The sequence below is a fragment of the Panthera leo genome, chromosome B4, assembly GCF_018350215.1.
Source record: "Panthera leo isolate Ple1 chromosome B4, P.leo_Ple1_pat1.1, whole genome shotgun sequence".
Taxonomy (NCBI): domain Eukaryota; kingdom Metazoa; phylum Chordata; class Mammalia; order Carnivora; family Felidae; genus Panthera; species Panthera leo.
In genome coordinates this window covers 26050382-26071797 of record NC_056685.1, presented here as the reverse complement: position 1 = coordinate 26071797, position 21416 = coordinate 26050382, and the positions used below count along the sequence as shown (strand labels likewise).

At 46.0% G+C, this 21416-nt stretch overlaps 1 long non-coding RNA gene across 2 annotated transcripts; it reads right to left on the bottom strand.

The window, feature by feature from the left end:
* Positions 1-220: 220 nt before the first annotated feature.
* Positions 221-14669, bottom strand: LOC122224012. 2 transcript variants are annotated; one of them, XR_006204614.1, is made up of 4 exons: positions 14324-14669; positions 13579-13670; positions 695-793; positions 221-265 (listed from the first exon to the last, which is right to left on the bottom strand). It is a non-coding gene; the product is annotated as an uncharacterized LOC122224012 (long non-coding RNA). The 2 variants fall into 2 exon arrangements; XR_006204613.1 differs by lacking the exon at positions 14324-14669 and having other exon boundaries at positions 13579-14228.
* Positions 14670-21416: the final 6747 nt, after the last annotated feature.

The window sequence follows — 21416 nt, the reverse complement described above, 5'->3', positions numbered from 1 at the left end:
GGTTGAAGATCTGGAGACCCAGAAGACAGGGAGGCAATCAAGAGATTAGCGTGAAGGACAGCAAACAGGCAAATGACTAACATAAAGCGTAGGACATTTATACAGCTGCAGGTTGTTTGTTTGTTTGTTTTCATGGATAGAAAACTCAGTCACAGGACCGATTCCACACGGGACCTCTGGCAACCTACCACTTCATCAGCAGGTATGGTTTGCACACTTACCTTTCCCAAACCTCTTCACACGTGTCAAATCCCGTGTTCGTCCCCTGAATGTGAAATGAATAGCTCTCGGTTCTGATCATTTCCTCCCGCCTGTATTCTACTTATTTAAATCCATCCCATCTCTGAAATCCCACCTTAATTCCTGTCTCTTTCCCTAGCATTTCCAGACCACTACCATCACGATGGGGCAGACAAGTAGTAGCAACAACGGCTGAACCTGGAGTGGCTGAAAAGTGGCAGGAGGCACAATTAAAATCTGTCCACAGTAATATTAGAGGGACTTCTTGCGTTTACTCCCACGTGAGAGGGCTTCCGTGAATGTAACTTCTGGCCCCTCTCCACCTCTTACCCCCTCGGTTCAAGAGGCGGGAAGACTTCTGAGAAGACTTAGAGGTATTCTGGGTTCTGCTCTATCGTTTTGTCTCTTGGGAGCAAAGTTACCTGCAGGCACCGGGGGTCCTTCATACTCTCACCTGTTCCACGCCCACATGCATGGGGGAAGTATGTTAACTTCTGGAATTCCTTTGCAGGCCCATCTGGTTCTCACAAGACGCTGTGGCTTCTATCTTAGCCTTTAACAAAAATAAAGAGGGTCGGGGAGAGGGGAAAATGAGTGATGGGCATCGAGGAGGGCACTTGTTGGGATGAGCGCTGGGTGTTGACAGTAAATTATATTTTAAAAAAATAAAGAAATGTTGCGGTTTCCTCTGATGCTCTGGGTCTCTCGGTTTTTTCAAAACCTGAGCAGGACAGAGGGTGCTATTTATCGGTCCCCCTAAGAAACTCTAACACATGTCTTTTATCTCAGCCTCCCATTTATAGATTCCTTGGTATCTAATTCTTTGTTTTTGAATGCAATACACCCCTGCCTAACTCCGACTTGATCCTTTCTGGACTTTGGCTCTGACCTAGCATTTCTCTGGCTTGAAATGTCAGCAAAATAGAACCTCAACTCCCCATCAGTTCCCGCCTCCCTGCTTTTTATGACCCACCCCATGGGAACAAGTCATTTTCACCCCACCGTGATTCTGACTCTTTTGAGCTCTCAGTGAGGCATCTTAACAAGGTTGCTAAGAACATGGGCTCTGGAGCCAGACTGCTTTGCCTTTAAATGGTCTCCCCACTTAACAGCTGTCTAGCCTGGGGCAAGATACTTAAACTCCCTATATTATATAGCATTACATAATAATTGATGTTCATAAAGATGATGTGAATCATCAAGCCAAAATTCAAAATCTGCTGAATGTGCTGTTTAAGAAGATAGAAAAACATATCACACATTCTAGAAATACTTAGATCTACAATGGTTTTCAGATTGTTGGTGCTTGAAGGGCTAAGATTTGATTATCTTGAAAAACAACTTAGAAAGGACGTGTCACTTCCTGACATAGCTATGTAATTGAAGAAAAATAGTGAAACTTCTGGGGAGGCAAAAAAGGACAGTGGAAGAGGTCTGAATTCAAAAGCAGACCTGAGTTTGAATCCCCTGTCTGCCCTCAAATTCATGTAAGGTATTTGACCTTCTGAAGCACCTGTGTCTGTATGTGAAAGTGGGCATAAAAATTACTACCTTGCAAAATCATCATGAAGCTTAAATGAAATAATGTAGGTGTGAGTAGATGTGTGGGCCCTGACTCTGGGCAAGGGAGGGTTCTTCACAGTAACACCCCCAATCCACTGGTGTTTGACCCATGAATGCTGTTGAGTAGAGTCAGATAGAATTCTTCTGCCCATCAACTTATTTGCCCCACCGAAACAGGAAGAGCCCTTGGAGGAAAAAAAGGACATCTTCCCTTTGCTATTCAAAACCGTTAAAATATGTCTGATGGGCTTGGAAACACCAACCAAATCCTGATTACACGGAGCACAGATTTGTAAGGTCCCTGAGAATTCTTCATGAGGGTTGGAGATGAAATGCAAATCCTCTCATTAAGGGCTGAGAAACAATGGTGAGTCTGTGTGGCTCAAACACTGTCCTGACCCAACCACCCTGATGACATGCTTATGCCTAGGAAAGAGGCCATATGAGTCAATATGAAGAGCGCTAATGAAGCCAGAGAATACCCACAAAGCATATCCAAAGCAGTGCTCAGGGGGAAATGTATAGCCTTAAATACTTACGAGAAAAATTGAAACAAAGCATTTAACTCAGGTAAAAGCAGAGAAAAAGAATTAGTAAAGATATAAAAGCAGGAATAAATGTAAACTTAAAAAGTCATAGAACTAGTAAATATGTCCAAGAGCCCATCATAGAATGAAATGCTCTTTTTTCTATACCTGTTGGTTGTGAATGTATTACATAATCAAAAATTAAATTATCCATCTATCACTAGATAGATACATAGATGATAGATAGACAGATATGATACAGACAGAGGGAGAGAGGAAGACAGGAAGAAGACAAGGAAGGAAGGAAGGGAGGAAGGGAGGGAGGGAGGGAGGGACGGAGGGACGGAGGGAGGAAGAAAGGAAGGAAGGGAGAGAGGAAGGGAGGGAGGGAGGGAGGGAAGGAGGGTTGTAACCCCTACCCTTCTCCTCTGTACTCACTAAGGTCTGAACACTGGCCACTTGCACACTCCCATCGGGTGCCTTTGCCTTTGTGACTCCCTCACATCCTTTAGCTCTTGGATCAAACGTCAATTTACCAGTGAGACCTCTCCTGTCTACCTATTTCTAACAGCAGTTTCACCCCTCCACACTCTCAGGCAATCTTAGCCCGTCTGAGAGTAGCCAGTGCATTCTTCCCCGACTATTTTCCTCCTCAGGTCTTAGACACACCATTTACTGCATTTGCTTATTTGTTTCCTACCTCCTTCTATTAGAATGTATTTTCCAAAGAGCAGAGGCCAATGTCTTGTTCGTTGTGTCCCCAGTGGCTGGAACCATTTATGGCACATTGGAGGAGACGATTAGCAAATATAAGAAACTGTGTGGATGAAGAATGAATGAATGAATGAATGAATGAATGAATATGCCTGTTGTGAAAGCAAGAGTACCACTATGATAAGTGTCTGTACACTTTGGACATCTGACTCCCTGGGCTTTCTATTTCCTTCCTGATTTAATCACAGTCTAGTCACAAGGAGTCATGTTCTACTCACTTTGTGGGAGGATTCAATGGATGACAATGTAGGAACTTTCCAGATACAGGCACACAGTGTCCAAGGCAACAGCAGCAGCACTGGTACCAGCTTGGTACCTCCAGACCAACCCAGCCAGCCTCCAGACCAACCCAGATCCACACTCATGGAGTCACCAGCCTCAAGGGATGCATCAAGTGTTTGCTCTCCTAGCAAGAGGCCAAAATAACCAAGGCCACTGTGAGTGAGCTTCTCTGGGAATTCGTGAGCATATTCTGTTGGGAGCCCCAACAAGCCTGACTCAGTAGACACGCGTAAGCATTTGCTGAATAAATGATGAAGGAAACACTGAATTTCCTGCTAATTTGAGCAGATAAAAATCCAGAGTCGCATGTAGGTTGCCAATGAAAGGGAAGTACTATTTTGACCCTAACGTGTAAATATTTTTTATATATCTTTTTAGTGTCCTTGAGGTAAAACTCCCTCTGTAAATATTGGTACCTTCTTTTTGTAGCCCCCAAAATGTCTAGCACCATCGTGGATTATGTGCACCACTCCTCACCCAGTATGGACACACACCTCTTATTAACTGAGTACATTAAGGTTCTCCAGAGAACCAGGACCGATAGGATATATCAAGACATATAGAAAAAGATTATTATGAGGAACTGAGTCACGAGATTATGGAGGCTGAGAAGTCCCGTGACCTGCCATCTGCAAGTTGGGGGCCCAGGAAAGCCAGCGGTCCAAACCCACAGAGCACCTTTGTTTGCGGGCAGAAGACCTCAGCTCTAGCAAAAAGAGCAAATTCACCCTTTCTCTGCCTTTTTGTTCTATTCAGGCCCTCAAAGGATTGGGATGAGTCTCGCTCATTTGAGTGAAGGCAATCTTCTTAGCTCAGTGTATTCATTGAAATGTTGTTAATCTCTTCTGTAAACACCCTTAAACACACACACCCTGAGATAATGTTTCACCAACGGTCTGGGCAGACCTTAGCCCAGTCAACTGACATATAAAATTAACCACCATACCAAATGAATAGTAATCATAATATATTTTTTCCCATAGTAGTAGATCCAAGGGAGAGCCTCTCATAATCTCTTGCCCAATATGATAGGACAAGACAACAGAAAGACAAATGTCTTTTGGCCTGGTACATTTAGTTATCAACTCTGAACTGTCCTCATAACCTGATGTTAAATATGGCCTCTATGGCCAATAGATGATAGAATCATTTCTCTCTTGTCTCTGCAACTTGATTCTGGACAGCTTGGAAAGAGGTATCATTCCGAAGACTTTGTGCGACTCTCTAGGATTTGATGTTGGGCTCAGGAGATAACAGGAGCTTCAGCCATTGGTCTCCAGCATTTCCTTGGGTCTGTATATTGGGTTGGTTTTTCTCTGAAATCTGTCCTCAGACTCTTTAACCGTAGAAGGCCTTACCCACAATGCAAGGGTTCTAGGCATGTAGTGATCATTTTTATGTACATTTATGGGTTTTTCTGCTGTCGAAAGTCACTCAAGTAATATGTGTTCCCCTGGTTCCTTCATGCCAATTATCTCCCCCCCGCCCCCCCCACCGCCACAACTCCTCCACTAAGGGACATTTTAAATACAACAACAGAAACAGTAGAAACAAAAAACAGATCTTAAGCAAAGTCCTCACCCTTTAAGGGGAGTTTTGGGAAGCAAGGGGACTGGAAGAGGTTGAATCAGCTTCCCAGTCTGCAAAGTAAAACTCAGCTTAACCATTTGGTTTCGGTTTCCGTCTTACTCCCCCTGCATCACTGAACTCTGGCAACAGGGATAGAGCCAGAGTCCCTCACATACCGCTCCCCCCACACCCTCAGTCTTTGCCAGCTCCCCCCCCCCCACCCCGCCGCCCCCCACAGACACAGACACCAGGCTGAAACAGCCCCATGCTAATGGCTCACACTCCAGTGTAAAATCCATTGTTCTCCTCAAAAGAGAAAGTTGTGCAAACTGAAAGAAAACTAGCATTCAAGAGGCCTTAGGCAGGCAGCTCTTCAGAAACAATTATCTCACCAACTATGGATGCGCCCTTCTTTTTAATTTCTTTCTACTTTTTGGCAAGCAGGAGCCTTTAAGAAAAGTGACTTACTGTTGCCTAACAGGATTAAATTCTTAACTGAAGCATTTTCGTCTAATCCATCCACTACTTTCTAATCTCCCCCTGAGTCAGAATGTTAAGGAAAAGTTTCTATTTTGACTCAAAACCTACATTCTTAGAAGTCCCCACGCCCTTGCACGCTTTAGGGCAACCCCACACACACCGACCCCCCAGCTGAAGGCCGGGGGAGTATTTGCAAAGGCACCTTCTCCCTCAGTCCTGGTTTTGCTCTGTACCTACTACTTGACCTTGCCTTGGGCCTTGACTTTTTCCTTTTTCTTTCTTTCTTTCTCTTTCTTTTTCTTCCTTTCTTTCTTTTCTTCCTTTCTCTTTCTTTCTTCTTTCTTTTCTTTCTCTTTCTTTTTTCTTTCTTTCTTTCTTTTTCTTCCTTCCTTCTTTCTTTCCTTTTCTTTTCTTCTTTCTTTCTCTCTTTCTTTCTTTCCTTCTTTCTTTCTTTGTTTCTTTCCTTCTTTCTAAACGTATGCACATCAGGGATGCTTCTCCTTGAGGCAGATAACATTCCCGAGGCCTTTAAAGGAAAAGGCTCCATGGAGTAGTGTCCAGTGGGAGAACTCACAGCTTCATTCTATGATCCTTATGTTTTCTTGTTGTTGTTTATGTTTATTTATTTATTTTGAGAGAGAGAGAAAGTGAGAAAGATAGAGAACTTGAACAGGGAAGCAGCAGAGAGAAAGGGAAAGAGAGACGATCCCAAGCAGGTTCCTCATGCTCAACACAAAGCCCGATGCAGGGTTCGAACTCACGAACTGTGAGATCATGACCCGAGCCAAAATCAAGAGTTGGACGCTCAACCGACTGAGCCACCCAGGTGCCCCCTTGATACCCATTTTATTTTGAAAGTCTTAACCAGAAACTCATAAAGCAACACCAACTCATTCTAACATATTTCCTATTAGTGGCACTGTAATAAAAACATGGAAGTCAGAATTAAAATACCTAGGCTTTAAACCCTGTTCTCCTACCTACCGGCTGAATTACTTACTATTTCCAAACCTCGGTTTTCTCATCCCTAAGAGGGGGCTAATCATACCTACCCAGGAATCCTCACAGATGGGGAGGACAAGCATACGACTTTGCGTATGACGGCATCTCACAAGCTACCCTGCACTCTACAAATATAAGCCATTCGTATTTCCCACTTTGAATCTTGTCCTTGTTTGGATCGCGTGGTGTCCCCTTTGGTTGATATAAATACAGCATGTTATTCTAGGGTTATCTTCTTCAGAGTCTCCCCAGCCGTACAAATTCTTGTTATCACTGGTCCTCTGGACAATCCTACTGGCCTACCAAAAATAATATTAATGTTATTTAATCCAGGATTACCAGGGGTTTTCTGTTTGGCAGGTGTTACTGCCATGTTGGCGTAAGATTAGACTATTAGGCAAGGTAAATGTTTTGCAGAAGTATTTATTTCTCTAGCGGAGCAGGAATTTGCACAATGAATTCACTGCAAAGATTCAGAGGGATGTATGATACGATAAGACTCTTCTCCGTGAAATACTGCCATGGCAAAGCAAAGCAGTAACATTGATCCTTACGAATTGAGAAGCGTTTTGGAGTCCCATTTATGCAATGTGAGGGAGGAGAAATTTGTTCCGGATTTCAGAAGCGTCGCTAGAATCGGAGTTCCTGGCTTCTCTGCACTCCACCGACTAGTCATCCAGTCCACAGGACGCTCAGTGGCTTTGGTGTGTCCCCAGCCTCAAACCTAGAGCGCTCAGATCCATGTGCATTTTTACCCCAGCTTTTCGCCAAGGCACTTAACACTGCTTGAGGACAAGAACAGGTGCGATGACAAAGTACCTCTGGGGAGGAGGCCAGGCGAACTCCAGGCCTCCCAGGCCACCAGGTGATGTGTCCTGGGACGCCAGGGCGCAGGCTCTCCTCCCCTCCTCCCTCCGGTTGGATGAGAGAATGTTCCGGCTGACTTGAGGGTAAATTTGCCAAAGTACAAGATCCAGAGAGTTCCGGCTGCATTCATACCCCTCCTCGATCACAGAGGCACTCGCAAAGGCAAATGCCCTCTGAAAGAAGGGCTTGCAAGGCTGAGAGCTACAGCCTGGGCGTCTCCAGGGGAAGCGGTTGGTCTACCAATGGAAAGACAACCTTCTCCTCTCCTGAACCAAGAAAATGGAGCACATTTCCTTGATTGCCTTTATTGAAATATGTCTTCACGTGGGGGGCGTCTGGGGGGCTCAGTCGGTTAAGCGTCCAACTTCGGCTCAGGGCATGATCTCACGGTTCACGAGTTCGAGCCCGGCGTGGAGCTCTGTGCTGACAGCTCAGAGCCTGGAGCCTGCCTCGGATTCTGTGTCTCCCTCTCTCTCTGCCCCTCCCCAGCTTGCAGTCTGCCTCTCTCCCTCCCTCTCTCTCAAAAATAAATAAACATTAAAAAAAAATTCTTTTGATACAATAAAATGTGTCTTCACGGAGTTTTATCCCACTTGTGCCCTCTATAAAAGATGAATGAGTAGAGAAGAATCTTTGCTAATTCCGACACTCTGGAAAGAAGGTACTTGACAAGAAAAGGCGGCTCTTTGTAGAGCATGCTGTAGGTTAATAAAAGTTGCTCTGTGGAGGCCTGTAGGGAACCTGTTCTGACATCGAGGTTACATAAATCGTATGTATCCTCTCGACGGTTTATCTGTATCTGGTGCTTCTCAAGACGTGTGTGTTCCCTTTCATCATCCTGGCCTAACTATGGGCAATCCTTAGTTTTCTCAGCAAAGTGTGTCAAATATGCAGACACGTAAGCTTCAGCCTGGCGTCTTTTCAACCTGATTCATCCCCAAACGTGGCTTTCTGGGGTTTGAATTAATGAGGTATTATCGTGACCGAGCCAATAAGCACCAGGGACTCGATCTGTGAGCCCGAGTGTTTGATGTCAGATGTTTGAGCTCCACATGAATCATTTACCCGTGTGTCCTAAGGCATGTTCTACTTTGGAGGATACATGAAATTACTAATCCTTACATCTTTTAATGGCATAAAATTTAAAACCCACAGAATATTAATACCAGATTCTCGTTTATTGTTTCATTATTTCTGAAATCATGTTCTGTAGTGAAGGTTTCCAAATATCTTAATATTAATGTGCCACCCTGGGGGGAGAAAAAGTAACAAAACTGAATTTGTCCTAAAACTACAATATGTGGCACAAGAAAAATCATTTCCTACACAATTAGCCCCTGTAACAATTGTCCGCTGATGCCTGCTTTTGACCGCGGAGACCGTAGACCTTCTTAATCGTCCTCGCTGGCATTTTCTTCACCGGATTGCCAAATTCCTGCAAACAGTTACAGTCCACAGACATTTCTTCTGAACTCTTTTGATCACGGGGTTACCTGAGCCCATTTTTACCACAATATATTCTGCTCTGTTCTGAAGAAAAGATGCCAAATCCCTGAGGGAAGGCTGGTGGTGGCCGTGTTTAAGGGATCTTTATGTGTGCAGGGGTGAGGAGGGGAGGATTCGGAAAGGGGTCACTGTTAGCCCTTTAAAATATGCAAATGCGGATACAAGCTGTTCCTGGAAAATGGGGGAAGAGTTCGCCTACCGAGATTGTTTTCTTTTTTTCATTCAAAATCTACCATAAACCAGAAGGCACCTGCTTCTCCACACGGGGCCATTCCTTAAGTACATCAGATGATAGGAGCACTTTTGGTCCATTTCGTAGGGCTCTCAAATGTCCAAACTCCAAAGCTCCCGACTTAATGCCTTCAATCTGTTTTCTTCTTACCATCATTTAAAAGCACTGTTGTTATTAATTTGGTTTGGGGGAAGGATCGGGAGGAGAGAAAGTGCTACACTCTGTTTTAACATTAAATGCGTACATTAAATTCAGCTTTTTCCACTGCTCGGTAGTCTACAAAAATTCACTAATTAAATGTCCGCCTAGTCACAGGAGATAATGCTACGAATCTTATAAGCTTAACTTTCTTTTATGCTCGCTATTTAATGACCTCACATACAGCGCTGCAAAATGCTTTCTTGGCTAGCACCCGTAGCCTGCCACTGTATGTCGTTGACAGATTGTTAATCCGATGAGAGAACACCCACTACATGAAGAGCTCTACTGAGCTCAGGTATAACCAGTTCACGTCCTGGCCTGTGTCCGGGTTGGCAACACAGGTCAGTGGAAATAACCAAGCTAGACTCCATCCACGGGTAGTTTCAAACCTCATTTCCATTGGCATAAGCAAAAGTAAGCCCAGCGCCTAAACAATCTCGGCCTTCTCTTGCCCATCCAGGAATTGGAATTAAATGCACAAACTCTTTTCAAGAAGATTAAAGAGGAAGGTAGGAGGCTAAAATATTAGATAAGACTGCCCTTTGCAAAGCATGACACCATATCACTACCAAAAGCATCACCTCACAGGGGGAAAGATGGACGGTGATTTATGTATTGCCTCATCAACGTTGAGAATATGGATGAATAGTCCATAGAAAATCCATTGCACCTTAATGTGGAGAGCATATCATTCATTTAGATTGTAAATTTCCTAGGTCAAAATATTCTCCTAAACAAACAAACAAACATATGGAGATACTCTGGGGGGGGGGGGGGGCAGGAGTTAATTCTTCAACATCAAAGGGAAACCTGTAATTGTAGAAATGCGGCCCAAGTTCATCAACTTGGAAAATTAATTCAGTGGCCAGATTGTATTGACTTCATCTGCTATTTCTTCTCCAGAACAAGTTAGAAACACTGAAGATTTTGCAAACAAAGAACTCGCCTACTTTTTAACTGATGAAGAAGTGGGGGGGTCTCTTTCAGGTTATGTGAAATGACCGATTTCAACACTCTGAAAAATCCCCCCATATTTTCACAAGAAATCCAAAGGTCACTTGGCCTGGGCCAAATGAAAAGAAAGATATTTTTTAATTAAGAAATCAATGCAAAAGCGAAATGCCTTTGGTCTAACTTCCCCTCCAGTCGCTAAGAGACGCGGGGAAACGCCGTGAGGGCTAAGCTGTCTTTAATAACACAAATTCTTTAGCGAGCCCCTCCTAGGTGGGCTTGTCCACAGCTCCCTCGCCCCAAGAGCGGCTCCTGTGCGGAAATGAACGTTGACCCCACGTGGCTGCAGCCGAGAGGCGTGGCCTGCAGCGCAGGGAAGCCACCGCGGGTGGCGTCTGAAGCCACGTGTGCAGAGTCCCTTGCACCTGGCGCTGGAATGGGCGGCGCCCACCTGGCGCTTGCAGAAGCGCACCTGGGGAGGGACGTCCTTGACCGTGATGTTGGCCGGAGCGGCTCCGGCATCGCTCCGTTTGCCACGCGTCAGAGAGATCTCGCGGCAGCCGCCCCCCCCCCCTTTCAACTACTGCGGCTGGGGCGCCTCCGTCCAGCCTGGAGAGGGGGCGAGGCGCGCCGCGACGACAGGGCTGCGGGGCCTCGGAGGACGAAGGGGTCGCGCGGGGCCGCGCTCTCGGAAGGGGAGGCCCCGGCGTGTGCCTTCCAGACGCTGAGACGTGTCTATTTCGAGACTGTCTGCGCAGAGGCCGAGTTTGCCACATCAGTGACGGCCGGCCTGGGAAGGTTTTTCTAAAATAGCCTCCCGCTTGTACTCAAAATGAAGCTGAACCCATTAATTCAAAACACAGCTCGGAGCTTCCTCCCGCCGCCCCTGTCCCGACAGACGCTGCCCCAGCGGAATGAACCCTCGCATTTGGGAGCCTGGATGGCTCCGGAGCGCGGAGCCCGGCTTGGGAGTTTGTCTAAACAGCTCCCAGCAGTGGCTTTCATTACAGGGAGAGCCCCACGCAAACAGACAACCCCGCTTCCTTTAAACACAGCAATTTGGGCTCATCTGTTGCTCTCTGCTCCTTTTTTTAATCATTTGGACTGTAAAGTAATTAGAGGGATAGACATTCCAAAAATAAAAAGATCAACAGCTGAGCTTTATAATTCTAATGTAAGCACACATATCATTTCAGACTCTCCCAGGAACCCTGGGCAGGTACGATTTCAATAATCAAAGCGTTTTGCATACATTTTCTAATTACCACTCTTGCCCCTGGATTTTTGTTTTGAACTCCCGAGCTCGCCAGTGCCACGAAGGGTGGGCTCCACCCCCCCCCACCCCCACCCCCCGCCACCGCCCGGGCTTCTCTTCTTGCTCTCATCCCGGGCCTTCCCCAGCCCTGAGCACAACCTCCGCGTGTCCTGTCCCTATCAAAGCACTGTACGGCAAAGAAAAATAGTGTTTGGGGGGGAAAGAGTAAGGAGTGGTAATTACATTCCTAATCATATGTAATTTAAGAGAAAATGAGTAGATGCGAGAGGCCATTTAGCTCTTGACTCGGTGTAATTTTGCAGTCTGAGACCACAGGCACCCCACTGTCACCTGGGTGTCTTTCAAAGCCACCCTCAGCTCAGCAGCCAAACGGTTAATTACAAGGGAGGTGCTGCTTCCCAGCATCTGCCGCCCAACTCAGGAAACCGTCATTAGACAGTAATGGCAGCCCTGTCCCCAGACCCAGAGCCTTCCTCCACCAAATGCTCCCCCCCCACCCCCGTTCTCTGCCCCATTTCCCAAGTGGAGAAGGCAGCAGGGAGGGAAGAATGGACAAGGGCGGCATACAGGTATGCAGCACCCACCTGTGCTGAGTGCTTGGTCTGAGTACTTCAGATATATAACTCGTTCGCTTGGGACGATTCAATTAATGAGCAAACGAATAATTTATTGAGCACCGACTCACATGGACAACACTGTGCAAAGCAGTCACCTATGTTAGCTCACCCGGGAAACAGAGCAGGGTACCTCTCATCAAGGACAGCTGGGGACCCGATGCGGTAATGCAGGTAAAACCCTGAACGCTCCGGCTAAATACTATCGACCAATGCTTCAGATTCAGTGACTGCGAGTTCTGTGTCCAGTGCGTCCCATTTGTTAGCTTATTTAATATTTACAACAGCATTATGAAGAAGACTCTGTTCTTGTTGACATTTCACAGAAAAGCAAACTGAGATTCAGATTTTAAAATGTGCCAAGGTCCACTTAGGAGGAGGATTTAAACTCAGGAAATTTGACTCAGCAGCCTATTATTAAATCAAAACATCACTTTCTTCTCTCCTTCCGGGTCCCCACCACTTTCTTATCTTCTATGTATAAAGACTATGTAACGTAGAACACGTTTAAATAAGAAACTTCATACAAACAACCCTGTTGTTAGAACCTAAGGGTTATTTTCCTCAAAGAGATTCCCTTTTCTTAAATTGCAGAGCATTTATTTCACATGTATATTTGTATGTATTTGTATATACATAGAGTTAGATTTATATATCACTAAATTACACATACCTTTTTATTACAAGATATGTTTTATTTATATCTGCCACCCCCTAAATCATACTTTAAACTCCTTTATAACAGCACCATACTTTTTCTCCTGTACACACCCCCATAGGTTGCATTTCTGTGCAGTGGAAATGTAATATATAGTGAACGTTAATTAAATTCAAAACAAATCAAATACACATCAAGTAACAATGGAAGGCACTTTTCACCATTTCCTCTTCATCCAAGGAAATGTGAAATACCCAGAAAGAAAGAATAAAGATAACTGCCAACATTTTTGATAATCAGAACCAATGAGAGTCTCTCAACTAAATATCCTTATTTTTTAATTCAGTGATAATTTTTTAGACTGATATGGAGGAGGAACATTTGCAAACACCCAACCTGGCATGCACAGCCACACTCCATTAAGTGCAGTTCTAATAATCCATTGACATGTGTGGGGAAAAGTGCGGAAAGGGACGTGAGAGGGGAGCGATGTGTGGTCGGTGTTGCCCTCATATGTTATGGTGGCTAAAGATGAAGGGAAATTATAAAGGTGAAAGTCAGGACCTGTGTATTCAATGCATAAGTGCTGATTATCAGTTGAAGGGAATCTTTGGGATTATCATCGAAGGGAAGACAAAGAAGTTTAAGACACAATGCTAGCCTTTCAAAAGCTCAACATCAAACTGGGGGCAAGCACACAGAGAACAATACCTTGCAGCTGTCTGATGCTTCGCACTTTACAAAGCCCTTTCACGTATATTATCCAACTGAAGCACAACAGTGAAAGCTGAGTCTCTTCGCGGGTAGCGTGAATATGATGGCTTATGGGGCCTTACCTTCCTTCAATTCCAGGGAAGCCTTGAGGAAGATTTTGCCCTGCGCCGCCTGGATCCGACCATGACCAAGTGAGGCTCTGTTCCTTGGCCATCTTCTGGCCCAGAAGGCAAAACAGAAGGCCGTGTGTTATTACAAGAGTTCGGTGGCCTAGAATCTTCCACCCAAGCGCGTGATCCACCCAGTGTCCTCCACGCATCAATTAGACACACTTTTCTTGAGCATCCGCTAGAGCCGGCTGGCTATGATGTTGGAAGACGGGCACACAAAGAGACTAAGACGCTGTCCCTCTGCTCAAGGAGCTCAGAGTCCAGTGGTAGAGATGAACGTGTAAACAGTGGCTGTACAATGTGGTTGATTGACAGGCAGAACGGGGGGGCCACCACTCTGCACTGAGGAGCCAAGAAGCTTAGCAGAGAAGGGGACCTGTGAACGGGGTCCGGAAGGCTCTAGGGGAGATGGTCTGGTGAAGCGGGAGAAGGGCTTTCCCGCAACAGCAGCGTGAACACACAAAACAATACTAATAAAGCATAACAAAGCATTCTCACAGTTCACCGGGCAACTCCGGAGGTAGGAAGGACAAATATCATTATCCCCATTTTATAAAACTGGAAGCTGAGGACCAAGACATTTCCCCTTCCTGAAAATTAGTAGCATCAGGCTAGTCACCTCCAAGCCCAGCGCTCCTTTACCTAAGACAGACATGAGCCTCTGAAAACCTGGACGAAATGTCGTCCCCGAGAATACCTTGACTGTTTCAAAGCCGGAAGCTGGCGATGGTAGAAGGGGCGGGGGACGCTCATGATTTCACGGGGCCGCAGGTAGAGGGTGAAGGGTCTCTGGTTGGATGTGCCAGCCACCTCACCTCTAAATCCGCGTGTCATAAAGGAAAGGAGGACCACTTCATCAACAGTGTTTACACTATCCCCAGAAGGGGCTGCACTCTGACATAAAAGGTGGTTTGAACTCCAGGACTTGCTTGGGTTTGGCCTCGGGCCAGCGCATAACACACAAGTCGATGTTATCTATCATTTGCACCCTCCCCAGCGCTTGCAGGCTCTTCTTCAAATTCATCCTTGAAGAGCCATCTTCCTTCAATGCTTGCAAGATGTGGACATCTAGACAAAGGACACATGTTTATATCCATTAATGCAAAAGTGAGGCACGCTCTTTATCAGCTCTCCGGAAGTAGGACTGTTAAAACCTGAATTCGGTTACGCGCTGATGACATCAGAGTGGTTGGATTTTGAGGCCACTAAATCAGAAACAACTCGGTTAAGGGGCACCTGGGTGACTCAGTCGGTTGAGCACCTGACTCCTTTTTTTTTTAATGTTTATTTATTTATATTAAAAAAAATTTTTTTTAACGTTTATTTATTTTTGAGACAGAGAGAGACACAGCACGAACGGGGGAGGGTCAGAGAGAGAGGGAGACACAGAATCTGAAACAGGCTCCAGGCTCTGAGCTGTATTTATTTATATTTTAGAGAGAGAGAGAGCAAGCAGGGGAGGGGCAGAGAGAGGGGGAGAGATAAAGTCCCAAGCAGGCTCCATGCTGTCAGCACAGAGCCGAACAGGGGGCCTGAACTCAACAACTGTGAAATCACAACCTGAGCCAAAACCAAGAGTCAGATGCTTAACCGACTTTGGCAACCGCGTGCCCCTGACTCTGTTTTTTTTTTTGTCAATGTTTCTTCATTTATTTTGAGAGAGAGAGGGAAAGAGGGCACAAGTGGGGGGAGGGGCAGGAGAGGAGAGAGAGAATCTCAAGCAGGCTCCACACTATCTGTGCAGAGCCCCATGCCAGGCTCAATCCCACAAACCGTGAGATCACAACCCGAGCCAAAATCAAGAATCGGATGCTTAACCGACTAACCACCCAGGCACCCCGAGCATCTGACTCTTGATTTCAGCTCCAGTCACGGTCCCAGGGTCATGGGTGGAGCCTCGCACTGAGTGTGGAGACTGCTTGGAATTCTCTCTACCTGTCCCTCTGCCCCTCTTCCTCAACCGAGCTCTCTCTCTCTAATTGGGAGGAGGGGAGGGAGGGAGGAAGGAAGAAGGGAAATAATTTGTTAAAATGAACCTTTGGCTAATAGTGATTTCCCACTCCAAAAAAAACTAGTCAGAGGTGGTGTTCTCAGTTTGATACCTCAGAAGAAAATCCCATAACCCTCCACCTCCCCCCCCCCCGCCCCCCGCCAAATCCAAGACTTTTGCTTAAAATTTAACTTTCTGGGCATCAGAAAATTACAGCAAGGGTTTCTTCCCCTTCAGTTTGACTCAACTGTGAAACTTGCTCTAAAGCTGAAAGGACTCCCTAAAATACACCACTGTCACCTGTGCACATGTGAGCAGCCCCTGCCCCACCGCCGGGAGGAGACCTATGGCACAGACTACCAGCCATCCGACCAGACTCCTCCCAAAGTGCTCTAAGCCTCTCCTACGAACACTAGAGAAAAAAAATCTCTTAATTGCTCACCAACTAGGTAAGCCGTTTTGCAACAGGCAATGCCAGTCCGTTTCCTCAGACTCAGAAAACGAGGACTGTGGTTCACACGCTCCCAAGTTGGACTTCCTGCCTTTGAGTTAAAAAAGCCATTCTTGTATTCTCCTAGACAAGGGTAACATCAAGTTCATACAGCAGCTAGAAACGTGATCAATCCACCAGGGCCGCGGCGATTCCTGCCTAAACTAACAATTCATTTCGCTGCTACAGCTCACTGCTGTTGCCATCACTTACATGCCTCTAATTACCTGACATCTGTTTTATGTTTGAAGTTTACAACACTTGCCCACTTTGGCTACACTAGTTTGCATCTAACACCAAACACATGTTTATGTTTACCACATACCAGTTCTGCATTCTTGGACTTAAAATTATATCAATTTATAATCCCATTAATGGAAAACTTATGAGAAGGATCCGGCTCCTTTAATAAAACTAGAAAGAACCACCATTTGGATGCTGTTAAGGACAAGCCCGTACCGAAGGCTAAATGCTTCAATTAGATGCACCCTGCTCAGATAAGTGGGCTTCGTGAAACACTATCTTGGCTGCCGAGTCCGGACTATAGGCCCGGAGGAACCCGATGGTCTTCCGGTTTCTCCGGCGTGCTGAAGTCCCCGTCTTCAATGAAAAGGAATGATGGAGGAGAATTTGGGTGTGCTTGGTACAAAATACATCCAATGTGAATCGGCATCCTTGGGCTTGGCGTTTTTCAGGTCAAGGTGGTGAATTAAAAAAAAAAAAAAAAAAAACCTTCTATCTAGAATAAACTCGTGAGAGGTGACCGGTCTAGCGGTCTGGATGATAAGAGCAGTAGTTGCTCTAGGGAAAAGCACTAGGCAGGCTGAAGATTATTAAGTATCACGTGTTTTGTCAACACCTCACCTGGACGGACATCAGGCCGTAGGGAGCTATCCCCAGGTACGTAACAATTTTACGTTAAAAATCTCAGACAACAGATGGAAGCAGATGAGCCTTTCTAAGAAGGGGCTGACCGAAAAGCCACTCGGAACGTGTCTGAACTTCGCGGTCAGATGCCTCTCCCGTTCACGTAGCACATAGCTCAGCCAACACGAAATCCAGGCAGCGCTTTTACCCTTTGGGGTTGTTGCTGGCCCTGGACATCTCCCCACTTGGCAGCAAGTCCCAACTCCTTGCTCATGCGGGGCGCCAGACTTCTCTGGGTCCGCTTCACCCACATACCGCCTGCTCTGAACCAATCCAGAATAAAGATGTGCTCTGCAGCACAGGGACGGGGACGGGAGGGAATGAGGGGGACCAGTGTCTCTTCATTGCACTCAGCAGCCTGAGCCCTGGGACGTCACATCACTTCATTCATGCTCACACAGCAACAGGAAGAGGTTGCATCTGGGATCCTTTCCTTATACCCTGGGGATATAAGTGGGAACCAAAAGATCCTTTAGGAGCCTACGGCCTTCTTAGAAATCCTGCTTTGACCTAAGAGGACTGTCCTGTTTGGTCCGAGGTGGGATGAATTTATCTTGGGCCGTGGACCAACTCAGCAGCGTTTTGGTGCGGTTCAAGCTCAAGCCTTACAATGCTTTACGAAAGGTGGCCAGAATGCCCCACGGCACCCTCCCCACCGTCCACTCTCTGTGAAGGTGCACACACATGCACACACAGGCATCATTCTTGCAGAACCAGATCACGTACTCGGCTACCTGCAGATACCTGTCGGGCGGTGTGAATAGGTGAAGTCAGCCATGATGAATTTCACCACAGCCGTGCTCTCATCTACATGTGAGGCTTTCTCTGCCCTTGACATGACCCACTTTCAGAATCGTGCTAAAGCGGGACCCCGTGGAGTGGTCTAATGACGCTTCTCGCCGCCAGGAACGATGTCCGGTTTCCCTTGGCCACTTAGCAAGACCTTCTCCGTCAACTTCCAGGTGACAGCCTGATGGAAGAAAAGCAACCAGGCCTGGTGCTGTCCCAGCTCGGCCACCGACTCAGCAGCCGTGGGGAAGTGCGATGGCCTTGCCCTTAGATTCCTAACTGCACAATGGAGGGATTACACTAAACCGGTGTTTCCCAGACTCTTGGACTTTACAGCAAATTTTCTGAAAGAGAGCTTTTTTCAAAAACATTTTATTTTATCTCAAAAAGACACCTTAAAAAAATCATCTCCCCGGGGGCACCTGGGTGGCTCAGCCGGTTGAGCGTCCGACTTCGGCTCAGGTCACGATCTCGCAGTTTGTGGGTTCGAGCCCTGCGTGGGGCTCTGTGCTGACAGCTCGGAGCCTGGAGCCTGCTTCAGATTCTATGTCTCCCTCTCTCTCTGCCCCTCCCCTGCTCATGCTCTGTCTCTCTCACTCTCAAAAATGAATAAATGTTAAAAAAAAGTTTTTTAATAAATAAATAAATAAACATTTAAAGAAATCATCCCCTTACAGAACATAATTTACACGAAAAGGAGAGAAAGAACAAAATCTCAGAGGAAAGACTAGTACTTTAGGGGCGCCTGGGTGGCTCAGTCAGTTAAGCATCTGACTCGGTTTGGGCTCAGGTTATGATCTCACAGTTCCGTGAGTTCAAGCCCCGTGTCAGGCTCTTTGCTGGCAGCAAGGAGCCTGCTTGGGATTCTCTTTCTCTCCCCCTCTCGCTGCCCCTCCCCCACTCATGCTGTCTCTCTCTCTCTCTCTCTCAAAATAAATAAACTTTAAAAAAAAAGACAGGAAAAGAACAAAAAAGTTTTAAAAGACTAGTAATTTAAAATGAAAAATGTAGTTTGATGGGAAAACTCACTACAGCCTTAATCTTTCCTCTGGAGATGGGAGTAGTAAGGCGTTCTGGCCCGGAGTGAACCCGGAGATACCTTCCAGCAGGGTGTCCTGAGGAAGGAAAAATGAAAAGCAAGCCTTTAGCACAGAGTCGGGGAAGTTCCTTTAAAGCTGAAGAGGATGTTTTCGAACTCAGGACAATTTCAGGCTCCACACGTCAACAAAGGCTTTGCCATCCAGCAAGACTTTAAGAAAAGGATTTACAAATCCATCTGTTTGCCTTGGGGGATTCAGGGCGAGAGCGGAGTTTCAAACTCATCGGCTCCTCCTATTACACCATCTTCATTAGGCAACAAAGGAGAAAACAGTTGAGTGTATGTTTGAGGCTTGCTCTGGTCTCTCATTTATACAGCTTTTAGGAAACTCACTTTCTATACCCCCAGCTGGAATGGCCCCTCCAAAGCTGTTCCCCAGATTGAATAATTGTTCATTACGTCTTCAGGGAGGGTTCCATCTGCAGTCACGAATCCCCGTGAAAATTTGTGGGAAAATATCCCTGCTCTCTCATTACATCTAAAATGTGATCACCCGATATTAAAACACAAACGAGCGGTTACATTTTAAAGGTGAACTACAAAACTAAATTGAGAGTTGACTTAATCCCATTTTTATGGGCTGATTAATGTCCCGAGTAACCAGGCTGGGAAAGGAAAGTTAATGCTTGCTTCCTTTAATGGAATGCCTCATGCTTCTTGGCTTTTATCATGACAGCACATCACTGCCACCGCGGATTCATACAGAACACGGTTCAAAGCCATCGTCAGAACTTTCTTGTGCCAGATGGACCCAAATCTATTTACTCACCAAAATTCCTACCAGCCGGTGCTTTAATCCGTAAGGGGGAGAAAACGTGAAATAAATCGGAAGTTGGGATTTCTGCACAAGAGGCTAGGGGAGGATGTTGGCTAATGGCGTCTATTTGTCACTGCTGGAATCTGAGTTACATTCAAAAGACATAGTATCTCTGCCTCAATAGTAATAGTAATAAGCATGTAGTAAGGAGCAAAATATTGTACCAAGTGCTTAGCATATTTTTTCCTTATTTAGCCCTCTGATGGGGCAGATATGAGTCCCAAAGAGGGTAAGCAACCTGTCCAAGGAGTAGACCTAGGCTTGCTTGACTCATGAGGCCATGCTGCTCCTCCTCTCTGTGCAGCCTCCATCTACCTCGGTAGGTGGTCGGCTTAGCTTACCTGCCCTTGTGCAGTGGTTTAAAGACATCCTTGGGGCACCTGGTTGGCTCGGTCGACTGAGCAGCCAACTCTTGATTTTGGCTCAGGTCATGGTCTCAAGGTCATGGGTTCCAGCCTCGCATTGGGCTCCATGCTCTCTCTAGAAAGCACAGTCAGAGGCTCTCTCTCCCCGTCTCCCTCTGCCCCTCTGCCCCTCTGCCCCACTCCCTCTAAAATAAAAAAATAAAATAAAATAAAATTCATTATCACCATAGTATTACCAAAACATTTTTGTAGCCCCTTACATGTCAAAGAACCCTTTCCCATAAGTTATTTGATTTGACAAATTACCTCAGATGGAGGGAGGGAAATAAGTCATTAAAGTAGAGATTTGGTTTGGGAGAGCAGCATTTATGGAGAGTATCCAGACCCACAAGGCATGGAAATGGTTCACCTACGGTTGTTATGGAATTCAAAATGGCGACAGGTTACTGTCACTTGATTGTAGATTATTTTGGTTTCCGGTACCTCCCGTATTAGACTGAACTGTAAAAAAGGTACCATCTTCCAACATATCTGCCCTTGAATTCTGAATCTTTTTCTCCCCATTGCAGTATCTCCAGTACCCGTCTCACCCCAGCTCCTTCCTCTATCCTCCACCCCCATTAAAATGCATTTGCAAGAAAGAATAGAACCTGTTGGCCTTAACTATAACTGATAATGAACCAAACATTAGCTCTTGCCTCAGGATTTTTATTGATAGGGATTTGGCGTCTTATGTAAAGGAATTGCTTCCACAGATCAGACATTTGCCAACAGTAAGGAGAAACCGAAGGGGAGAGAGTGGTAGAGCTTCTGGAATTACAGAACATACAGCCCCTGACTGTGCTTTCTAGTAGAGTCCAGTGATTTATTTGCCTCTAATCAAGTGAGGCAGTCCTGACCAGAACAAAACCAGAGGGTGTATGCTTCCCCTCCCTCCCAGATTCAACCTGGCTGCCACATAGAGCCTCCGCCAAAGACCTAACCAGGAGCCAGGATGGGTGTTTTGTCAAAGTCTCTAACTGCCCCGGAAGTGAGGGGGCTCACAAAGCTAGAGCCGCTTCAGACTCCCAGTAATCTCGCAGCCAAGTTGCTCAAGGTCTGGGGCAAAAAGGGACTCGGCCACCGGTGCTATCTCCCATTTCCATCCCACCCGGTTGTATTAAAAGTGTGGCAAATGGGAAGAGGTCACATCGGCCTTTTTTTTTTTCTTAATGAATGTTACCCTTAAAACGAACAACCGCTAATAATAGCTAGCAGCTAACATTTAATATTTACTATGTGCCAAGCACTGTTTGAAACACATATTAACTAAG